Raw genomic sequence first — 24805 nt, forward strand, 5'->3', positions numbered from 1 at the left:
AATAAATGTGGTGGTTCTTCAGGAACACGGAAACTGACTTACTTCAAGATCCAGTTATACCACTCTGAGGCATATACCCAAAGGATGTTTCTTTCTACCACAAATTCCTTGCTCAACCATATTCATTGCAGCTTTGTTTGTAATAGCCTAGATACCTCTCAGCAGAAGAATGGATAAAGAAAATGTGTACATTTACATAATGGACTATTAATCAGCTGTTAAAAATATATAATTATGAAATTTGTATTAACAAAAACAGGAAAAAAATCACCCTGAATAGGTATCCCAGTCCCAGAAAGGCATATTGATCAGTACCTTCTTCAGTTATCATCAGAGAAGCTTCCTACTGCAGTATATGGGAACAAATATAGAGACTCATATCCAGATATCATGCAGGGAGTGAGAGACCTTGAAGGGCCTAACTCTAAATAGGATATATCCATCAAATTCATCTCATCAGGGCTGAGGGAATCCTATGAATGGTGCAGAAAGAATTCAAGAACCAAAATGGAGAGAATTTCCTTATCTAGCAAGAATGGTCGGGGAAGCCCTTGTCCTGTGGAGGCTTGATACCCAGCATAAGGGGATGCTAGATGGTGAGGCAGGAATAGAGGTTGGGGAGGAGAATCCTCATAGAGGCAAAGAAGAGGAAAAGGTAAGATGGGGCTTTGCCAAGGGGAAACCAGAAAGGGGCATGACATTTGAAATGTAGATAAATTAAATAACCAATTAAAAAAAAAGAGCCAGATTAGAGGGAGGACACCAAAAATACAAGTTCCTCTACATTAACTTGAATAAAGGTCACATGAGCTCAGAGACTGAAGCAGCATGAGCAGGGCCTGCAAGTGTTGCATCGGGCCCTCAGAGTGTATATTTTGCCTCCCAGTTTAGTGTTATTTTTCTTTCTTCTTTCTTTTTCTTATGGGATTCATATCATGTGAGTGAGTTATTCCTTGATTCTTGTGCATTCTTTTGGGCTCTTTTCTTTCTGTTGTCTGCCTTGTCCAACACCAAAGTAATGGTTTAGTTTTATCTTATTACATTTTCTTTTGCTATAGTTCAGAAAAATGAATACTTGAAGGCATGAAGGGATGAATATAAACATAGCCACCAGGATAAAGTTGACAGAACTGCAACTTACTGCTGGGGGAGGGAAAATCAGTCTTCTCTAGTAGAGTGACATTGGGTATTTCAACCACTCCAGGACAGGCCACATGTTCAGGAGTACTGCTCACATGTAATGGACCCCACAATTTTTGTGTGCTTTTATTTTATTACAATTTGATGGGTTTCATTTTCTTCTTTTTTAGTGTGTTTTTATTTTGTTTTCATGGTATTGGAAAGTTTTGCTATATTGAGTATTTATTTGTATTATGAGAAGGAACTCAAATTTAGGTGGGCAGGGATGGGGAGGAGTTCTTAAAGACCTTGGTGAAGTGAAGAATATAATCAAATACATTTAAGTTTAAAAATGTGTTTGTTTTAAATATGTATGAATATTTTTCTGTAAGTGTGTCTGAATAATCACTCCTACAACATATGCTTTGAATTTCCCAGCAAAGTCCAAAAAGGCTTCAGATATCATAAAAATAGAGTTAGAGGCTGTTTGAGTCTCCCAGTGAGGGTATGAAACTAAAGCCAAATCCTTCACCATAGTAGCAACTTTCTTAATGTCTGAATCATCTGTGCAGGACCTTAGTTCATATACTCCAATAATGTTCAGTGGAGAGTCTGCCAGTCTTTTTCATATAATGCAGGTAGTATACAATTTTGTCTCATGATTTCCCTTCCAATTTAACAATAGATCACTCCAACCACTGAATTTATCATCATTTTCATTTTCTTTACTTTGGCGCTATACATTTCCATAGTAAAACAAAAACCCTTGATCACATTGGCCCAGCTCGATAACCCAAGATAATTTCTAACTGAAAATTTCACATTTTGCAAAATAAGATAGTATATCTAAAGGTACTGGTCATTAAGATAAAGCTATGCTTGGTATACTGTTATTCTGTCTACCAAAAATATATACTCTAGTTTCCAACTACCCAGTCACATTTATGATATATGAAATGTTACACCATGAAAGCATGAATTTAAGTCACAACCTTTTCTCAACTCACTAACTCTAATGTCTAATATATTTCCTAAAAAGTCTAAATCAAGCATAGTTGGGACTCTGAATATAGTCCATTTGGGGATAAATATCCTACTATGTCTTGATCTGTGAAACTAGAAAACAAGTTAGGTTTAAAAATAATGTTAATGATGAAGCAGGATAGAAGAAGAATCACAGAAATTATCAAAATATGAAAGAAAGCAGGAGTCAGCAACCACTAAGTATGAGGAAACTTCATTAGATTTCATATCCCAGAAATAACCCTTGTGACATTAGGCTACTGAGGATCTGTCTATGATTAAGCAAAGCATGGCAGTATTTAATCATTTCCACTGAATTAATGAGCACCATGATAATGAATCCAACAGATTAAATATAGTAATAATAAGATGTGCAAATAGACCTCTTCTCAGAAAAATATTTTACAAGGTTTGTGGAGGGTTGTATAGTTCATAGGTACTGTATGCTTATCATGCACAAGAGGAGAGTATGTTTTAAGCAGTTACACACACACGCACACACAGAGAGAAACATACACATTCACACACACACACACACACACACAGAGGGAGATAGAGAGACAGAGACGGAGACAGAGCAAGACAGAGAAACACACATACAGTTTATAATATTTCATAAGAAGTTTATGACTGAACACAGATGCAAAGCCTAAAGTCCATAAAAAGACCTACCGATTAATATTTATACTGAAGTATAATAAGAAGACACACAATGATGACACCTATAGAACTTGACACACTAAACAGTGAACATACTATGTAATTAGTACAAACATCAAGAACTTTTCCTTTCCTTTTCCCAAGGTCAGAGCATCAAAATTAGAAATAGAAAGCAGAATCATTACATCACTCTTTTTAAACCTCATCAATATAGAATCACACCTACATGTTATATAAGATTTGATGAGAGTTAGGTATACTGCTGGAATTAACAATCGTCTGTTCATTTTCAGATTTATTGGGAATCTTATGAGTACACTGTAGCTGTCTTCAGACATACCAGAAGGGGACATCAGATCCCATTACGGATGGTTGTGAGCCACCATGTGCTTGCTGGGAATTGAACTCAGGACCTCTGGAAGAGCAGTCGGTGCTCTTAACCACTGAGCCATCTCTCCAGCCCGATTTATTGGGAATCTTATTGTGTCAATAAATCAAAACATATCTTTCCATCTTATTGTGGATGTAATTTTGGATTTATAGTTTGAAACTTCTAGGCATTATTATAAATAAACTTGTATATCTGTCATATTTTAATATATAAACATTTGTCAGTATATATGTATATATGTATATATGTATATAAAAATTATGAGTTTTCAATGTAATACAATAATCTTTAATGCAAACTTTTATGACCACTCTGGAAATCAATCTGGTAGTTTTTTCAGAATATTGGGAATAATTCTACCTAAAGACTCAGTTAAACCACTCCTAGGTATATACACAAAAGATGCTCTACCATACAACAAGGACACTTGCTCAACTATGTTCATAGCAGTTTTATTCATAATAGCCAGAATCTAGAATCAATCTGTTTGTCCCTCAACTAAAGAATGGATTTTAAAATATATGGTTCATTTACATAAAGAATACTACTCAACTGTTAAAAAAAGACATCATAAATTTTGCAGGCAAATGGATATAACTAGAACATTTTATTCTGAGTCAATTAACCCATTCCCCCAAAGAATAAGAATGATATGTACACACTTATAAGTGGATATTAGTCATAAAGTATAACCATGCTACAATCTACAGAACCAGAAAAGCCAAATAACAAAGAGGGACCAAGGAAAGATGGTTGAATTTTCCTCAGAGGGGAAAAGTAGATATTGTACATGAATAGAGGGAGGGAACTGGGTTGGAAAGGGGATGTGGAGGGAAGCAGGGTGGGGGAAAGAGGTATCAGATGTAGAGAGAGCAGGGGAGAGAAAATGGAAATCTGCTGAGTGAGGGGCAATTGCTAGGATGTGTCAGAGACCTAGGGTAGAGGGAGGTTCTTGGTGGCCTATGAAGTTGACTCTACTAAAGCTACTAGCAGACAAAGTTATGGATCCTGAAGTGAGCTATTCCTGTAGCCAGTAATGACTAACAATGGAGGGATAAATATAGCAACCCGTGCACAAAAACTTTGATCCAAAATATGCCCTGCCTATAACTTGTGCAAGAACAAACATAGAGCAGAGATGAACGAAATGGTCAACCAATGAATACCCTAGAATGAGATCAATCCTAGTCAAGAACTGACTCTGACACTATTAATGATATTCTGTTATGCTTGCAGACAGAAGCATAGTGTAAAAATCCTCTGAGAGGCTCTGCCCAAGAGCCAAGGAAAGAGATACAGAGACCCATATCCAAACATAAAACAGAGCTCAGGGAGTCTTATGGAAGAGTTGAGGTAAAGATTGAGGGTACTGCCCTTCCAGTCTCCATTTGTACCCAGAGCTGGGATTGTCTCAAAGCCCTCAGACACAAAAGTTGGTCAAAAGACCAATGTTGTCTTCACTGACTATCCAAGAAAAGCCCCACTGGAAGCACACGGGGCACTGGAACTGCAGGGCAGCCTAGGACAGCACCCTTCCAGTCTCCATCTGCACCCAGAGTTAAGGCTGTCCCACAGCACTCCAACCCAAAACCTGCCTTGAGAGAGCTGGTCTCCCAGGAGCCCTCTCACTCCAAAGATCACAGGCAGACAACCTCAAAGGCCCACAAGAGGGACAAGATCCAGTCAGAGACAGCAAGACCAACTAACATCAGAGATAAGCAGATGGCGAGAGGCAAGCACAAGAACCCAAGCAACAGAAACCAAGAGTATTTGGCATAATCAGAACCCAGTTCTCCTACCACAGAATTACTGGATATCCTAACACACCAGAAAAGCAAGACTTGGATTTAAAATCACATCTCATAATGAGGATAGAGGACTTTGAGAAAGACATAAATAACACACTTAAAGAAATACAGGACAATACAGGTAAACAAGTACAAACCCTTAAAGATGAAACACAAAAATACCTTAAAGAATACAGGAAAACACAATAAAACAGATGAAGGAATTGAAGAAAACCATCCAGCATCTAAACAAAGGAAATGAAAATAATAAAGAAATCACAAAGAAGACAACTCTGGAGATAGGAAACCTAGGAAGGAAATCAGAAGTCATAGACACAAGCATCACAAACAGAATGCAAAAGATTGAAGAGAGAATGTCAGAGGCAGAAGATACCATAGAAAACATTGAAACAATACTCAAAGAAAATGGAAAATGAAAAAAGCTCCTAACCCAAAACATCCAAGAAATCCAGGACACAATGAGAAGGTCAAATGTAAAGATAATAGGTATAGAAGAGAGCAAAGATTTCCAACTTAAAGTGCTAGTAAATTTCTTCAACAAAATTATAGAAGAAAACTTCCTTAACCTAAAGAAATAGATGCCACGAACATACAAGAAACCTACAAAACTCCAAATAGATTGGACCAGAAAAGAAATTCCTCCTGTCACATAATAGTCAAAACACCAAATACACAAAACAAAGAGAGAATATTAAAAACAGTAAGGGAAGAAGGAGCAAGTATCATATAAAGACAGACATATCAGAATTACACCAGATTTCTCAACAGAGATTATGAAAGCTAGAGGAGTCTGTACAGATGTTCTATAGACCCTAACAGAACACAATGCCAACCCAGGCTACTATATCCAGTAAAACTTGGAGAAACCAAGATATTCCGAGACAAAACCAAATTTACACAATTATCTTTCCACAAATCCAGCCCTGAAAAGGATAATATATGAAAAACTACAACAGGAGGGAAACTACATCCTAGCAAAAGCAAGAAAAATAATCTTGCAACAAACACAAAAGAAGAGAGACACACAAACATAATTCCCCCTAACAACAAAAATAACAGGAAACAACAATCACCATTCCTTAATATCTCTTAACATCAGTGGACTTAATTCCCCAATAAAAAGACATAAACTAACAGACTGCATACTTAAACAGGACCCAAAATGTTGCTACATTCAGGAAACACACCTCAGTAACAAAGACAGACACTACCTAAGAGTAAGAGACTGGAAAAAAATTTTTAAGCAAATTGACCCAATAAACAAGCTGGAGTAGCCATTCTAACATCAAACAAAATGTAATTTCAACCAAAACTTATCAGAAAAGATAAATAAGGACACTTCATATTTATTAAAGGAAAAATCTGCTAAGATGAAATCTCAATTTTAAATATCTATGTTCCAAATGAAAGGGCACCCATATTCATAAAAGAAACTTCAATAAAGATCAAAACACACATTACACCACACACAATAATAGTAGGGGACTGAAACACATCATTCTCATCAATGGACTGATCATAGAAACAGAAACTAAACAGAGACACAATGAAACTAACAGAAGTTATGAACAAAATGGATGTAACATATCTATAGAATATTTCATCCTAAAACAAAAGAACATACATTATTCTCACCAACCCATGGTACCTTCTCTAGAATTGACAATACGATTGGTCACAAAACAGGCTTCAATAGATAAAAGGAGATTGAAATAATCCCATGCATCCTATCAGATCACCATGGACTAAGGCTGATCTTAAATAGCAACAAAAACAACAGAAAGCCCACATACACATGGAGTTGAATGACACTCTACTCAATGACAGTTTGGTCAAGGAAGAAATAAAGAAATAAATTAAAGACATCTTAGAATTTAATGAAAATTAAGACAGAACATACCCAAACTTATGGGATACAATGAAAGCAATCCTAAAAGGAAAACTCATAGCTTGAGTGCCAAAGAAACTGGAAAGAGCATTCTCTAACAGCTTGACAGCACACCTGAAAACTCTAGAACAAAAAGAAGGAAATTCACCCAAGAAGCATAGAAGTCAGGAAATATTCAAACTCAGGGCTGAAATCAACCAAATAAAAACAAAAAGAACAATACAAAGAATCAACAAAAGCAGGAGCAGGTGCTTCGAGAAAATACACAAAATAGATAAAACTTTAGTCAGAGTAATCAGAGGGCACACAGAGAGTATCCAAATTAACAAAATCACAAAAGAAAAGGGAGACAAACCATCAGAAATTGAGGAAATTTTAAAAAATTATCAGATCCTAGTACAACAGGCTATGCTCAATATAACTGGAAAATCTGGATGAAATGACCAATCTTCTAGACTGATACCAGGTGCCAAAGTTAAATCAGGATCAGATAAACCATTCTAAACAGTACCATAACACCAAAAGAAATAGAAGCAGTAATTAACAGTCTCCCAACCAAAAAAGCACAGGACTAGATGTGTGTTGTACACAAGTCTATGAGATGTTCAAAGAAGACCTATTACCAATACTCTTCAAACTATTCCACAAAATAGAAACAGAAGGAACACTACCCAATTCCTTCTCTGAAGCTACAATTATGCTTATACTTAAACCGCACAAAGACCATACAAAGAAAGAGAACTTCAAACCATTTTGCCTCATAAAGCATTTATGAATAACAATACGTAAATTCTCAATAAAATTTTTGGAAACTAAATCCCAGGATCAAGTAGACTTCATCCCAGTGATTCAAGGATGGTTCCATACACAGAAATCCAATAATGTAATCCACTATATAAAATTCTCAAAGGGAAAAAAAAAACCTTGTGTTCATTTCATTAGATTCTGTGAAATCATTTGAGAAAATTCAACAGCCGCTCATGATAAAATCTTGGAAAGATCGGGAATTCAAGGCCCATACCTAAACATAGTAAAAAGCAATATACAGCAAACCAGTAGCCAACATCAAACTAAACGGAAAGAAACTTGAAGCAATACTACCAAAATCAGGGATTAGATAAGGCTGCCCACTCTCTCCCTACCTACTCAATATAGTACTTGAAATCCTATCCAGAGAAATTAGACAACACAAAGAGGTCAAATGGATACAAATTGGAAAGGAAGAAGTCAAAATATCACTATTTGCAATTGATATGATAGTATACTTAAGTGACCCCAAAAATTACATTGAAGAATTCGTACAGCTGATAAGCAACTTCAGTAAAATGACTGGATGTAAAATTAACTCAAACAAATCAGTAGCCTTCCTCTACTCAAAGGACAAACAGAAAGAAATTAGGGAAATGACAGTATTCACAATAGCCACAAGTAATATAAAATGCCTTGGTGTGACTCTTACCAAGCAAGTGAAAGATTTGTATGACAAGAACGTCAAGTCACTAAAGATAGAGATTGAAGATCTCAGAAGATGAAAAGATCTCCTATGCTCATGAGTTTGCACTATTAATATAGTAAAAATGGCCATTTGGTGAAAGCAATCTACAGATTCAATGCAATATCCATCAAAATTTCTACTCAAATCTTCATTTAATTAGAAAGGGCAATTTGCAAATTCATTTGGAGTAATAGAAACTCAGGATAGTGAAAACTATTCTCAACAGTAAAAGAACTTCTGGAGGAATCACAGTCCCTGACCTTAAGTGTATTACAGAGCGATATTGATAAAAATTGTAATGTGCTGGTACAGAGGCAAGCAGGTAGATTAATGGAATAGAAATGAAGATTCAGAAATGAACGCACACACCAATGGTCACTTGATCTTTGACAAAGGAGTTAAAACTATCCAATGTTAAAAAGACAGCATTTTCAACAAATGGTGTTGGTTCAACTCAAGGTCAGCATATAGAAGAATGCAAATTGACCCACTCTTATCTCCTTGTACAAAGCTCAAGTCCAAATGGCTCAAAGACCTCCACATAAAACCAGATATACTGAAACTAATAGAAGAGAAAGTGGGGAAGATCCTCAAACACATAGGCACTGAGGAAATATTTTTGAACAGAACATCAATGGCTTTTGCTCTAATATCTAGAATCGATAAATGGGACCTCTTAAAATTGCAGTTTCTGTAAGACAAAGAACACTGTCAATAGGACAAGCCTGCAACCAACAGATTGGTAAAAGATCTTTACCAATCCTACATCTGATAGAGGGCTCATATCTAATATATACAGAGAAGTCAAGAAGTTAGAGTCCAGAGAATCAAGTAACCCTATTAAAATGGGGTATGGAGCTAAACAAATAATTCTCAACTGAAGAATACTATATGGCTGAGAAGCACCTAAAAACGTTCACTGTCCTTAGTCATCAGGGAGATGTAAATTAAAAAAAATCCCCAAGATTCCACCTCACACCAGTCCGAATGGCTAAGCTCAAAAACTCAGGTGACAGTAGATACTGGAGAGGATGTGGAGAAAGAAGAACACTCCTCCACTCTTGGTAGGATTGTAAGCTGGTACAACCACTCTGGAAATCAGTCTGGCAGTTCCTCAGAAAATTGGACAGTATTACCTGAGGAATCAGCTATACCACTCCTGGGCATACACCCAAACGATGATCCATCATATACCAAGGACACATGTTCTACTATGTTCATACTAGCCTTATATATAAACAGTCAGAAGCTGGTAAGAATCCAGATGCCCTTTGACAGAGGAATGGATACAGAAAATGTGGCACATTTACACAATACTATTCAGCTATTAAAAATAATGACTACATGCAATTCTTAGGCAAATGGATGGAACTAGAAGATATACTGGGTAAGGTAACCCAGTCACACAAAAAATAAGAAAAATACACATTGTATGCACTCAGTAAGTGGATATTAGCCCAAAAGCTTGGAGCACCTAAGAAAAAAATTCACAAGTCATATGAACCTCAAGGAGAAGGAACACCAAAATGTGGATGTTTCATTCCTTCTTAGGAGGGAGAACAAAATACTCACAGGAGGAAATATGTAGACAAAGAGTGGAGCAGGGACTGAAGAAAAGGTCATCCAAAGACCGCCCCACCTGGAGTTCCATCCCATATGCAGCCACCAAACCCAATCACTATTGCTGATGAAAAGAAGTACTTGCTGACAGGAGCCAGGTATGGGTGTCTCCTGAGAGGCTTTGCCAGACCTCTATTTATACAGATGAGGATGCTTGCAGATAAACGATTGTACACGGGGCCCCCAGTAAAGGAGTTAGAGAAAGGACTGAAGGAGATGAAGGAGATGAAGGGTTTTGCAAACCCATAGGAAGAACAACAATATCAACCAACCAGAACACACCAGCATTCCCAGGGACTAAACCACTAACCAATGAGTACACATGGAGAGACCCATGAATCCAGCCACATATGTTCCTGAGGATGGCATTGTCCAGCATCAATAGGAAGAAAAGCCATTGGTCCTGTGAAGGTTGGTTTCCCTAATGCAGTGGAATGCCAGTGTGTTGAGGTGGGAGTGGGAACATCCTTGTAGAAGAGGGAGAGGGGGTATGTGGTATGGGAGGGGGGAAGCAGGATACATCTGAAATGTAAATACATAAAATATACAAGAAAAATAAGATTGAGGGACCCAAAAAGGACCAAGCCTCCACAGTAATAGCAACAGAGTCAACTAACCTGGGATTCTTGAGGCTTCTAGAAACTAAATTACCAACCAAAGAAAGAGCACAGGTTGGACCTTGGCCCCCTGCACATATGTAATAAGATGTCCAACTTGGGCTTCATGCTGCTGTCTGTGAACTGTTGTCTGCCTCCACATCTTATTTCTGTGTTCGACTACCCTGTCTGGCATCAGTGGGAGAGGATTTGCCTTGTTGCGCAGTGATTTGAAGTGCCAGGGAAGGGAAGAAGCGGGTGTAGAGAGTGAGGGACTGAGGAAGGTGGAACGTGATGGTGGTGGTGATCTGCGTGAAGGGTATAGGGAAGAGAGGGGCTGTATTGGGATGTAAAGTGTATTAATTGATTAATTATTAATTAATTAACAAAAGGGAAATTGCATAGATCCTATTTTGCTTTTATGATGTTTTTCAAAGGATTTTAAAAATTTACATTTTCCTGGAAATGACTTCTAATTCTTCCTAACTTGTGTCTATTTTAATCATATATTTTATTTATTTTTAATTCATTTATTTTATGTATTTCAATATATTTTAAAGCTAATTTATTTGTTTTATGTATATGAGTTCTATATCTTCATGCCAGAAAAGAGCATCAGAACTCATTATAGATGGTTGCTGGGAATTGAACTCAGGACCTCTGGAAGAGCAGCTGGTGCTCTTAACCAGAGTGTATATTGGTATTCATATCAAAGGGATACATTTGCTAAATAGTTTCAAAAAGAACCATTGTTTTCTCTAGTACTCGTCATTTTTATGATCTTTCAGAAAATTGTGACAGTAAGCTCTTATGACTATTTCTAAAAGCTCAGTAATGTTTACTCTTTGTTTTCCAATCTTATTGCAATTAATTTTGATGTATAGCATTTGCAAACTGATCTAGATTCTTGCTTTCTGAAAGGGGATTCCAGAGACACAGAGTTTAAAAGGAAAGATAATCCCCTCCCTTCTATGGTGGCGTGTTAGATTTGAGACAACTAAATGTTTGATGCATTTATTTCTACATTCTACTTTCAGTATTCTGATAGCTTGTGATTTATCATTCTCATATGCTGCCTTAATTTTTCTGCTTTTAAATAGGGCACAATATTTAGGGCTCTATTTACCTTTCTATGGTAGTTTTTAATACTTTTAGTCTTTGTATTTTCATATTAAATTGTAGAATAAAATAGTAATCTTAAAAAGATCCTTGAAAATTTTGGCATTGGGTTGACTTTGTATATTAATCTGTAATTAAATTACACCTAACACCATCAAATCGGTGCAAGGATTTTCAAATTTTCAGGATACATATCTCACGTCTTCATTAAATATGGAAAGTTAGAAATGCCATTTTACAGTGGCTTCCTTCTCAAGTGGCTTTTTCTATACTATTGTTACTATCACTGTCATGTTGGAAGATGATTTTATGTATTGACATTTTGAAATGACTAAACTACTTGCAATTGATTCAGTTATAAAGACTATATTGATTTAAATTTTCTGAATGTCCAATCAAATATTCTATAATCAAGGCTATTTTTGTCCTTTCTGTAGACCTCTGACCTTCTGTGTAGCACTATCAGAGTAATAAGAGTGGCAACTTGTTCTCAACCTCGTTTTCAGAACAAATATTGCAACATCTCTTTATTAAGTATAATTCTGTTAACATTTCAGAAACTTCATGTTCCATGAAAAATATTGTCTTTTATTCTAGTTATTTTGTTTGTTTTGTTTGCTTGCTTCAATTGTGGTTGGATATTGAATTCGGTCAGATATATTTCTGTTGCTTTTTTCCTCATTTATTGTGATATATTTAGGTTCATTTAAGAATGCTTCATCAGAGCTGATTTTCTAGAATAAATACCCATGTGTTTTTGATGTAATATTCTTTTTACGGATAATTGCATTTGATTTGCTAATACTTTGCTCTTGGTTAGCTTTCTTGAGTCTACTTAAACAGGAAAGCTTGAACTGTATTTTCTCATTGTTTATTGTATCATGTATTTTGTATCCACTTTATGCTCAGGGTATTACTTCTTTGACTGGGCTCCATGAAGGCATTAGAAATAGCTGTTTCCTACAGATTTCACCATCTCCAAAGGGAAAGGAAGCTCAACTATTGTAGCTTTGCAGGCATTCAGTTATCATTCTTAAATACAAAAGGGCTATTCTATGTTCCTTATGGAACAGGATGGGGCAGTGATCGAAACGTAAAATAAATACATAAATTAGTTAATGGAGAAAAATCAGATAATGACTGTATGTAACAGAATTTTTTGAATTTTATTATGTACCTCCTCAATTCATCATCATTTTCAGCTATTTTATGAGGAAAATGATTGTTATTTTAATGCACAGTTTCATTATGATACAGCAATCTTAGAAAATTGAAAGATAATCAGGGTTTCAACAATCAAGAGGTAGTGAGAAGACCCCGAATCAATCTCAAGGGAGTTGTGTGGAGAAAGGTGATACTCCTTGCAATCGTGAATGTTATACTTTATATATAGCAGAAACAGAATTGTTTCAGCTTTCACAGAGTAGCCGTTCATCACATGGTCATTTATCATTTTACAATCTCTTATAAAGCTATCCTAACAAACACTACAAAGTATTTTTATTCTGATAAAAGTGAAGAAAGCGGGGCAGCACCCCACGAGCGAACCTGAGCCTCGGGACCACAGGTAAGACCAAAATTTCTGCTGCACGAAAGCTGCCTGGTGAGCTTGGGACACACGGAAGCAGAATTTCTCTAGCACCGGGCACGTTCTGTGTTTAGCGGAAGTCCCACACCCCGGGTCCCGGCCCGCAGCAACTCTCTGCTCCCAGACCCGGTGAGAGAGAGACCCAATCACCTGGTCAGGTGGGCACTCCGGAGGCTGCAGAGCGGAAGAGACCACCAACACTGCTCACCCCTGCCCACATCCCTGGCCCAAGAGGAAACTGTATAAGGCCTCTGGGCTCCCGTGGGGGAGGGCCCAGGAGCGGCAGGACCCCTGCGCCTGAGACACCGCCGGAACCTGAAAGAAACAGACCGGATAAACAGTTCTCTGCACCCAAATCCCGTGGGAGGGAGAGCTAAACCTTCAGAGAGGCAGACAAGCCTGGGAAACCAGAAGAGACTGCTCCCTGCACACACATCTCGGACGCCAGAGGAAAAAGCCAAAGACCATCTGGAACCCTGGTGCACTGAAGCTCCCGGAAGGGGCGGCACAGGTCTTCCTGGTTGCTGCCGCTGCAGAGAGCCCGTGGGCAGCACCCCATGAGCGAACTTGAGCCTCAGGACCACAGGTAAGACCAAATTTTCTGCTGCAAGAAAGCTGCCTGGTGAACTCAAGACACAGGCCCACAGGAACAGCTGAAGACCTGTAGAGAGGAAAAACTACACGCCCGAAAGCAGAACACTCTGTCCCCATAACTGACTGAAAGAGAGGAAAACAGGTCTACAGCACTCCTGACACACAGGCTTATAGGACAGTCTAGCCACTGTCAGAAATAGCAGAACAAAGTAACACTAGAGATAATCTGATGGCGAGAGGCAAGCGCAGGAACCCAAGCAACAGAAACCAAGACTACATGGCATCATCGGAGCCCAATTCTCCCACCAAAGCAAACACGGAATATCCAAACACACCAGAAAAGCAAGATCTAGTTTCAAAATCATATTTGATCATGATGCTGGAGGACTTCAAGAAAGACATGAACACACTTAGGGAAGCACAGGAAAACATTAATAAACAAGTAAAAGCCTACAGAGAGGAATCGCAAAAATCCCTGAAAGAATTCCAGGAAAACACAAACAAACAGTTGAAGGAATTAAAAATGGAAATAGAAGCAATCAAGAAAGAACACATGGAAACAACCCTGGATATAGAAAACCAAAAGAAGAGACAAGGAGCTGTAGATACAAGCTTCACCAACAGAATACAAGAGATGGAAGAGAGAATCTCAGGAGCAGAAGATTCCATAGAAATCATTGACTCAACTGTCAAAGATAATGTAAAGCGGAAAAAGCTACTGGTCCAAAACATACAGGAAATCCAGGACTCAATGAGAAGATCAAACCTAAGGATAATAGGTATAGAAGAGAGTGAAGACTCCCAGCTCAAAGGACCAGTAAATATCTTCAACAAAATCATAGAAGAAAACTTCCCTAACCTAAAAAAAGAGATACCCATAGGCATACAAGAAGCCTACAGAACTCCAAATAGATTGGACCAGAAAAGAAACACCTCCCGTCACATAATTGTCAAAACACCAAACGCACAAAATAAAGAAAGAATATTAAAAGCAGTAAGGGAAAAACGTCAAGTAACATATAAAGGGAGACCTATCAGAATCACACCAGACTTCTCGCCAGAAACTATGAAGGCCAGAAGATCCTGGACTGATGTTATACAGACCCTAAGAGAACACAAATGCCAGGGCAGGTTACTATATCCAGCAAAACTCTCAATTAACATTGATGGAGAAACCAAGATATTCCATGACAAAACCAAATTTACACAATATCTTTCTACAAATCCAGCACTACAAAGGATAATAAATGGTAAAGCCCAACATAAGGAGGCAAGCTATACCCTAGAAGAAGCAAGAAACTAATCGTCTTGGCAACAAAACAAAGAGAATGAAAGCACACAAACATAACCTCACATCCAAATATGAATATAAAGGGAAACAATAATCACTATTCCTTAATATCTCTCAATATCAATGGCCTCAACTCCCCAATAAAAAGACATAGATTAACAAACTGGATACGCAACGAGGACCCTGCATTCTGCTGCCTACAGGAAACACACCTCAGAGACAAAGACAGACACTACCTCAGAGTGAAAGGCTGGAAAACAACTTTCCAAGCAAATGGTCAGAAGAAGCAAGCTGGAGTAGCCATTCTAATATCAAATAAAATCAATTTCCAACTAAAAGTCATCAAAAAAGATAAGGAAGGACACTTCATATTCATCAAAGGAAAAATCCACCAAGATGAACTCTCAATCCTCAATATCTATGCCCCAAATACAAGGGCACCTACATACGTAAAAGAAACCTTACTAAAGCTCAAAACACACATTGCACCTCACACAATAATAGTGGGAGATTTCAACACCCCACTCTCATCAATGGACAGATCATGGAAACAGAAATTAAACAGTGATGTCGACAGACTAAGAGAAGTCATGAGCCAAATGGACTTAACGGATATTTATAGAACATTCTATCCTAAAGCAAAAGGATATACTTTCTTCTCAGCTCCTCATGGTACTTTCTCCAAAATTGACCATATAATTGGTCAAAAAACGGGCCTCAACAGGTACAGAAAGATAGAAATAATCCCATGCGTGCTATCGGACCACCACGGCCTAAAACTGGTCTTCAATAACAATAAGGGAAGAATGCCCACATATACGTGGAAATTGAACAATGCTCTACTCAATGATAACCTGGTCAAGGAAGAAATAAAGAAAGAAATTAAAAACTTTTTAGAATTTAATGAAAATGAAGATACAACATACTCAAACTTATGGGACACAATGAAAGCTGTGCTAAGAGGAAAACTCATAGCGCTGAGTGCCTGCAGAAAGAAACAGGAAAGAGCATATGTCAGCAGCTTGACAGCACACCTAAAAGCTCTAGAACAAAAAGAAGCAAATACACCCAGGAGGAGTAGAAGGCAGGAAATAATCAAACTCAGAGCTGAAATCAACCAAGTAGAAACAAAAAGGACCATAGAAAGAATCAACAGAACCAAAAGTTGGTTCTTTGAGAAAATCAACAAGATAGATAAACCCTTAGCCAGACTAACGAGAGGACACAGAGAGTGCGTCCAAATTAACAAAATCAGAAATGAAAAGGGAGACATAACTACAGATTCAGAGGAAATTCAAAAAATCATCAGATCTTACTATAAAAACCTATATTCAACAAAATTTGAAAATCTTCAGGAAATGGACAATTTCCTAGACAGATACCAGGTATCGAAGTTAAATCAGGAACAGATAAACCAGTTAAACAACCCCATAACTCCTAAGGAAATAGAAGCAGTCATTAAAGGTCTCCCAACCAAAAAGAGCCCAGGTCCAGACGGGTTTAGTGCAGAATTCTATCAAACCTTCATAGAAGACCTCATACCAATATTATCCAAACTGTTCCACAAAATTGAAACAGATGGAGCCCTACCGAATTCCTTCTATGAAGCCACAATTACTCTTATACCTAAACCACACAAAGACACAACAAAGAAAGAGAACTTCAGACCAATTTCCCTTATGAATATCGACGCAAAAATACTCAATAAAATTCTGGCAAACCGAATTCAAGAGCACATCAAAACAATCATCCACCATGATCAAGTAGGCTTCATCCCAGGCATGCAGGGATGGTTTAATATACGGAAAACCATCAACGTGATCCATTATATAAAGAAACTGAACGAACAGAACCACATGATCATTTCATTAGATGCTGAGAAAGCATTTGACAAAATTCAACACCCCTTCATGATAAAAGTCCTGGAAAGAATAGGAATTCAAGGCCCATACCTAAACATAGTAAAAGCCATATACAGCAAACCAGTTGCTAACATTAAACTAAATGGAGAGAAACTTGAAGCAATCCCACTAAAATCAGGGACTAGACAAGGCTGCCCACTCTCTCCCTACTTATTCAATATAGTTCTTGAAGTTCTAGCCAGAGCAATCAGACAACAAAAGGAGATCAAGGGGATACAGATCGGAAAAGAAGAGGTCAAAATATCACTATTTGCAGATGACATGATAGTATATTTAAGTGATCCCAAAAGTTCCACCAGAGAACTACTAAAGCTGATAAACAACTTCAGCAAAGTGGCTGGGTATAAAATTAACTCAAATAAATCAGTTGCCTTCCTCTATACAAAAGAGATACAAGCCGAGAGAGAAATTAGGGAAACGACACCCTTCATAATAGACCCAAATAATATAAAGTACCTCGGTGTGACTTTAACCAAGCAAGTAAAAGATCTGTACAATAAGAACTTCAAGACACTGAGGAAAGAAATTGAAGAAGACCTCAGAAAATGGAAAGATCTCCTATGCTCATGGATTGGCAGGATTAATATAGTAAAAATGGCCATTTTACCAAAAGCAATCTACAGATTCAATGCAATCCCCATCAAAATACCAATCCAATTCTTCAAAGAGTTAGACAGAACAATTTGCAAATTCATCTGGAATAACAAAAAACCCAGGATAGCTAAAGCTATCCTCAACAATAAAAGGACTTCAGGGGGAATCACTATCCCTGAACTCAATCAGTATTACAGAGCAATAGTGATAAAAACTGCATGGTATTGGTACAGAGACAGACAGATAGACCAATGGAATAGAATTGAAGACCCAGAAATGAACCCACACACCTATGGTCACTTGATTTTTGACAAAGGAGCCAAAACCATCCAATGGAAAAAAGATAGCATTTTCAGCAAATGGTGCTGGTTCAACTGGAGGGCAACATGTAGAAGAATGCAGATCGATCCAAGCTTATCACCCTGTACAAAGCTTAAGTCCAAGTGGATCAAGGACCTCCACATCAAACCAGACACACTCAAACTAATAGAAGAAAAACTAGGGAAGCATCTGGAACACATGGGCACTGGAAAAAATTTCCTGAACAAAACACCAATGGCTTATGCTCTAAGATCAAGAATCGACAAATGGGATCTCATAAAACTGCAAAGCTTCTGTAAGGCAAAGGACACTGTGGTTAGGACAAAACGGCAACCAACAGTTTGGGAAAAGATCTTTACCAATCCTACAACAGATAGAGGCCTTATATCCAAAATATACAAAGAACTCAAGAAGTTAGACCGCAGGGAAACAAATAACCCTATTAAAAATGGGGTTCAGAGCTAAACAAAGAATTCACAGCTGAGGAATGCCGAATGGCTGAGAAACACCTAAAGAAATGTTCAACATCTTTAGTCATAAGGGAAATGCAAATCAAAACAACCCTGAGATTTCACCTCACACCAGTGAGAATGGCTAAGATCAAAAACTCAGGTGACAGCAGATGCTGGCGAGGATGTGGAGAAAGAGGAACACTCCTCCATTGTTGGTGGGATTGCAGACTGGTAAAACCATTCTGGAAATCAGTCTGGAGGTTCCTCAGAAAATTGGACATTGAACTGCCTGAGGATCCAGCTATACCTCTCTTGGGCATATACCCAAAAGATGCCTCAACATATAAAAGAGACACGTGCTCCACTATGTTCATCGCAGCCTTATTTATAATAGCCAGAAACTGGAAAGAACCCAGATGCCCTTCAACAGAGGAATGGATACAGAAAATGTGGTACATCTACACAATGGAATATTACTCAGCTATCAAAAACAACGAGTTTATGAAATTCGTAGGCAAATGGTTGGAACTGGAAAATATCATCCTGAGTGAGCTAACCCAATCACAGAAAGACATACATGGTATGCACTCATTGATAAGTGGCTATTAGCCCAAATGCTTGAATTACCCTAGATCCCTAGAACAAACGAAACTCAAAACGGATGATCAAAATGTGAATGCTTCACTCCTTCTTTAAATGAGGAAAAAGAATACCCTTGGCAGGGAAGGGAGAGGCAAAGATTAAAACAGAGACTGAAGGAACACCCATTCAGAGCCTGCCCCACATGTGGCCCATACATATACAGCCACCCAATTAGACAAGATGGATGAAGCAAAGAAGTGCAGACCTACAGGAGCCGGATGTAGATCTCTCCTGAGAGACACAGCCAGAATACAGCAAATACAGAGGTGAATGCCAGCAGCAAACCACTGAACTGAGAATAGAACCCCCGTTGAAGGAATCAGAGAAAGAACTGGAAGAGCTTGAAGGGGCCCGAGACCCCAAAAGTACAACAATGCCAAGCAACCAGAGCTTCCAGGGACTAAGCCACTACCTAAAGACTATACATGGACTGACCCTGGACTCTGACCTCATAGGTAGCAATGAATATCCTAGTAAGAGCACCAGTGGAAGGGGAAGCCCTGGGTCCTGCTAAGACTGAACCCCCAGTGAACTAGTCTATGGGGGGAGGGCGGCAATGGGGGGAGGGTTGGGAGGGGAACACCCATAAGGAAGGGGAGGGGGGAGGGGGATGTCTGCCCGGAAACCGGGAAAGGGAATAACACTCGAAATGTATATAAGAAATACTCAAGTTAATAAAAAAAAAAAAAAAAAAAGAAAAATACAAAAAAAAAAAAAAACCACAATGAAATATCACTCTCCACATGCTGGGATGGAACTAGTTGATTAAAAAAAAGATAAAAAAAAAAGAAATGAAATTTGCAAACCTAAAGTAAAATTCAGGTGGAGAGCTGGTGGGCTGTCAGTACCCTGAGCCAGAAATCATACTTAACACTCATCTGAGCCTGTCCAGGGATTGTCTTTATTTAAGGAGACTGAATCTGTAAGTGGTACTGACTGAATAGTTTTCACAGTTACCCTCTGAAATTTTATTTAAAGAAATGTTCATATAATGTAAACATATTCATTTGAATTTATTTTATTTATGATTAGTCCTAAGACTTAGGGATAGAATAGTTACAAAAGGTTGAGCATTCTTTATTTCACAATGCATATACTAGAAATGTTTCAAGTCTTGGTCCCTGAGATTCCACTGAGTAGGACTCAGTTGACTCTACCTCAAAACTCCTCACTTCCCTCTACTTAATTTTTAACCTCCCCCCACCCCACATACTGCCTGACGTCTTCTGCAGCTGCATTCAGAAGCTGAACCCACTAACGAAAAGGAATCACATTGTATGTTCATTATCCAGAACCTCCAATTTTTTGACCACTTTGCTGATCTAAGTAAGGGTGATAACCTACTTCCTGCTGGCACAGAGGATTAAATCTATGTAAGAATTCAACAAAGAAATGGCAGGAAGACCCTTTACTACTGTCTGGTCTCTGATGATTATGATAAAAAGAAACCAGTGAAGAAATTCAAGAAGACTTGCCTGAATGTTTGCTATAATTGAGCATCCAGAATATGGAGAAATAATTCATCTACAAGATGACCAGTATGAGAACACATGCCAGCTCCTGATAGAGATTGGACTGGCTAAGGATGATTGGCTGAAGGTTCGTGGGTTTTAAGTGTTTGGGGCTCTCTGAAGCTTAAGTGAGGATTTCCTTGAAATGAGTAGATTTTCCCTTCTGTCTCTTGTCACAATTTAAAAACCTCACAGATTTTATATTGAAACCATTCAAGGGACTTCCTTCTTTCCTTCCTTTCCTTTCTCCTTTCTTCCTTCCTTGCTTACCTCCCTCCTTCCCTCCTTCCTTCCCTCTCTTCCTTTTCCTTCGTCTCTTCCTTCTTCCCCTCTCTTATCCTCCACCTTCTTCCTTCCTTCCTTCCTTCCTTCCTTCCTTCCTTCCTTCCTTCCTTCCTTCCTTCCTGTTAATCTCCTTATTTCCTTTCCTTCCTCTTACCCTTTCTGTCTTTCACTTTTGCCAATTTTAGCTTCTGCCTCACAAACTTATAAGATATATTATTCCAAGAGAAAAACAAACAACTACTATTTCAAGAGGTAGTTAGTGCATCCTAGACAAAACATGCCTCCAATATTACAGCTGAGGATGAAAATGCCACAAATCTGATTAAACTGGAGTGGCAATAGCCTTAAATGTCATCTCTTACTTCGAATATGTGCCACAGGTTATAAAATCCTTTCAGGTAGAGGAAATTGTTTATTCTATTATAAAGTTGCCAGCCTTTTGTTATTTTGTTTTTGCCTTCCAGAATGAATTTACTCGAATATTTGAATAGTCATTATCTAATTTGGTAAGATGTGAAAAGCTAAATACTGTCCAGGTTGTTTACGAATTCTTTTTCTCAAGACATGTATTCCTGCTTTTGGAAATCAAAATTAATATAGTTTTAGTAAATTTAATTACACTATTATTGAATTTCTCATATTCAGTAGACAAACATATTTGGTTTAATCACTTGGAACTTTTAGTGGAAGTCTTTTAAATATTACATGTTCACTCCTGTAATACAGTTACTTAAAAAAGAGGGGGGGAGGGAAAGGGGAGGGAAAGGGGATGGCGGTGGGAAGAGAGGGGAACATGATCTAGTATGGGTGGAGGAAAAGGACTGAAGCCCTGAGGGCCAGCAGAAAGAATGAAAATAGGTGGCCTTAGGGGGAAGGAGATTGAGAGGACAATCTAGAATGTACCAGAGACCACGGAAGCAAGAGACTCTCAGGATTCAAAGGGAGGGAACCCTAGATGAAAGGCCCTATAGTGGGGAGAGGGAACTTATTGAATCCACCTCCAGCAGAAAGACAAGACATCAAGTGAGGGATGGGATTGTCATCCCACAGTCAAGAACTCTGACCCAGAATTTTTCCTGTCTGAAAGAAATGGAGGGATGGAAATGGAGAAGAGCCTGAGGAAAAAGAGGTCCAGCAACAGGCCCAAAGTGGAATCCAGCTCAAGGGGAGGCCCCAGAACCTGACACCATTACTGAAGCTATGGCTCATTCACAAAATGGGACCTAACATGACTACTCTCCAAAAGACACAACAAGCTGGCCCTTCTGTTTGAATTAGGGAAAAGCTGGAGGAAGCTAAGGAGGATGGAAACCCTGTAGGAGGACCAGCAGTCTCAATTAACCTGGACCCCTGAGATCTCTTAGACACTGAATCACCAACCTGGCAGCATACATCAGTTGAGGTAAGGTCTCCAACCAACACATATACAGCAGAGGTCTGGATTCAGTCAGAGAAGATGCACCTAACCCTCAAGAGACTGGAGGCACCAGGAAGTTTAGAGGCCTGGTGGGGTGGGTGAGGTGGGGCACCTTGTCGAGACAGGGATTGGGGGTTCAGGTAGGGGAGGAGGTATGGGATGTGGAACTCTCGCGATTGGATCAGGAGGGGAATAAAATCTGGAGTGTAAATATAAATAAATAAAATTTTTAAAAAAGAAAAAAAAAGTGAAGAAAGCAATTTTAACTGCAGGTTTAATAAATACCGACCATGCGGATATTCTCCAAACAGTGCTATGCCTTCCCCGTAAAATATTGTAACTATAGAATGCTGACAAAAACTCAATATCTTTCCTTTGGTCCTCAAAAAACACTCTTACACAGATAAGAAAGTTTATCAATCACATTATTTTAAACCAGTTTAGTTTATTTTATCTGTACATTCATATATGTCTGATTTTCTTTCAGTTATAAATTTACATACATGAATATATGAAATAGTAGGTACTCTCTTCCAATCTGGGTCCCCAAGACCCTGTCTTAAAACCTTCATCTACATTCTCCTATTAATTTGGCTGAATTTGTTCTAATTTTTAAGTTTTAATTATCAAACATAATTTCCCATTTTGTTATTATTTGTGTATGATAAACAATAATCTTTAAAAGGATTAATATTGTTTTGAATAAAAATTTTAATAACTCATTTATATTTTCTCATGTTATTAAGGAAATATACAAATACAATTTGAATATGTCTGGAATTCAGTCTAGTGTTTTGATAAAAGTATATATCATGCAATGATTTTACAGTCAAAATCTACATCTCCATAAACATGAACTTTTATATATGGTAAGTACATTTAAAAATTACAGGTTAAGGGGCTGGGGATTTAGCTCAGTGGTAGAGCGCTTACCTAGGAAGCGCAAGGCCCTGGGTTCGGTCCCCAGCTCCGAAAAAAAGAACCAAAAAAAAAAAATTACAGGTTAACATACTAAAAGTGTGTAACAGTCAGATACTGGGGATTAGTAAGTACTTACTAATCATAATTAGTACCACTAAATCTTTGAGTTCATTCATCATGCCTAACCTGAGGATCAGAACCCCTCAGGATTTCCCCATTCTCCCTAGCTCTCAACTACCAGAAACCATCATTCTTTTTTTATTGGAAATTTTACATATTTAAATTTCTTTTTTAAGGCATGCTGTTTTTATTAAATATTTTTATTTACACTTTAAATGTTATTCCCTTTGCAGGTTTCCCTTCTATAAATCCCCTATCACATCCCACCTCCCCCTTCTTCTGTGAGAGTGTACTCCCACCTCAACCATACCAGCGGATGACCTTGACATTCCCCTACACTGGGGTGTCCAATTTTGGCCAGACCAGGGACTTCTCCTCCCATTGGTGCCCAACAAGACCATCCTCTACTACATATGCAGCTGAAGACATGGGTCTGTCCATATGGAATCTTTGGGTAGGCTTTTAGTCCCTGGGAGCTCTGGTTGGGTGGTATTGTTCTTATCGGGTTACCAGACCATTTATCTCCTTTAAACCTTTCCCTAATTCCTCCAAAGGGGACCCGGTTCTTAGTTCAATGGCTTGCTGCTAGCATTCGCCTCTGTATTTACCATTCTCTGGCTGACCTCTCAGGAGGCATCTATATCAGACTCCTGTCAGCATGCAATTCTTGGCTTTATCAATATTGTCTAGGTTAGGTGACAGCCTATATATATATGAATTTCATGAAGTCATTGTTTTTGATAGCTGAATAGTACTCCATTGTATAGATATACCACATTTTCAGTATCCATCCATCTGTTGAAGGACACATGGGTCTTTCTAGCTTCTGGCTATAATAAATAACACTGCTATGAACATAGTGGAGCATGTGACCCTGTTATATGTTGGAACATCATTTGGGTATACGCCCAGGAGAAGTATAGCTGAGTCCTCAGGTAGTACTGTATGGAATTTTCCGAAGAAGCTCTAGACTGATTTCCAGAGTGGTTATACCAGCTTGCAATACTACAAACAATGAAGGACTGTTCCTCTTTCTCCACATCCTGGCCAGCATCTGTTGTCACGTAAGTTTTTTATCTTAGCCATTCTGACTGGTATGAGATGGAATCTCAGGGTTGTTTTGATTTGCATTTCTCTGATGACAAAGGATGTTGAACATTTTTTTAGCTTTGTCTCAGCTATTCCATAATCCTCAGCTGAGAATTTTTTGTTTAGCTCTGTACCCCATTTTTAATAGGGTTATTTGACTCTCTGAAGTCTAACTTGTTGAAATCATTGTACATTAGACCTCTATTGGATGTAAGATGGGTGAAGATCTTTTTCCAATCTGTTGGTTGCTGTTGTGTCCTAATGACAATGTCCTTTGCTTTCCAGAATATTTCCCATTGTATATGGTCCCATTTGTCGATTCTTGAGCTTACAGCATAA

At 38.2% G+C, this 24805-nt stretch overlaps 1 protein-coding gene and 1 pseudogene across 7 annotated transcripts in view; one reads left to right on the top strand and one right to left on the bottom strand.

The window, feature by feature from the left end:
* The window catches only part of Ralyl (RALY RNA binding protein-like), a 791470-nt gene that overhangs the window by 284649 nt on the left and 482016 nt on the right, over positions 1-24805 (bottom strand). The gene's annotated exons all lie outside the window — the stretch shown is intronic.
* Positions 20401-20737, top strand: LOC108349976 (eukaryotic translation initiation factor 1 pseudogene; annotated as a pseudogene).

The sequence above is a fragment of the Rattus norvegicus genome, chromosome 2 (assembly GCF_036323735.1).
Source record: "Rattus norvegicus strain BN/NHsdMcwi chromosome 2, GRCr8, whole genome shotgun sequence".
In the NCBI taxonomy this organism is placed as follows: Eukaryota; Metazoa; Chordata; class Mammalia; order Rodentia; family Muridae; genus Rattus; species Rattus norvegicus.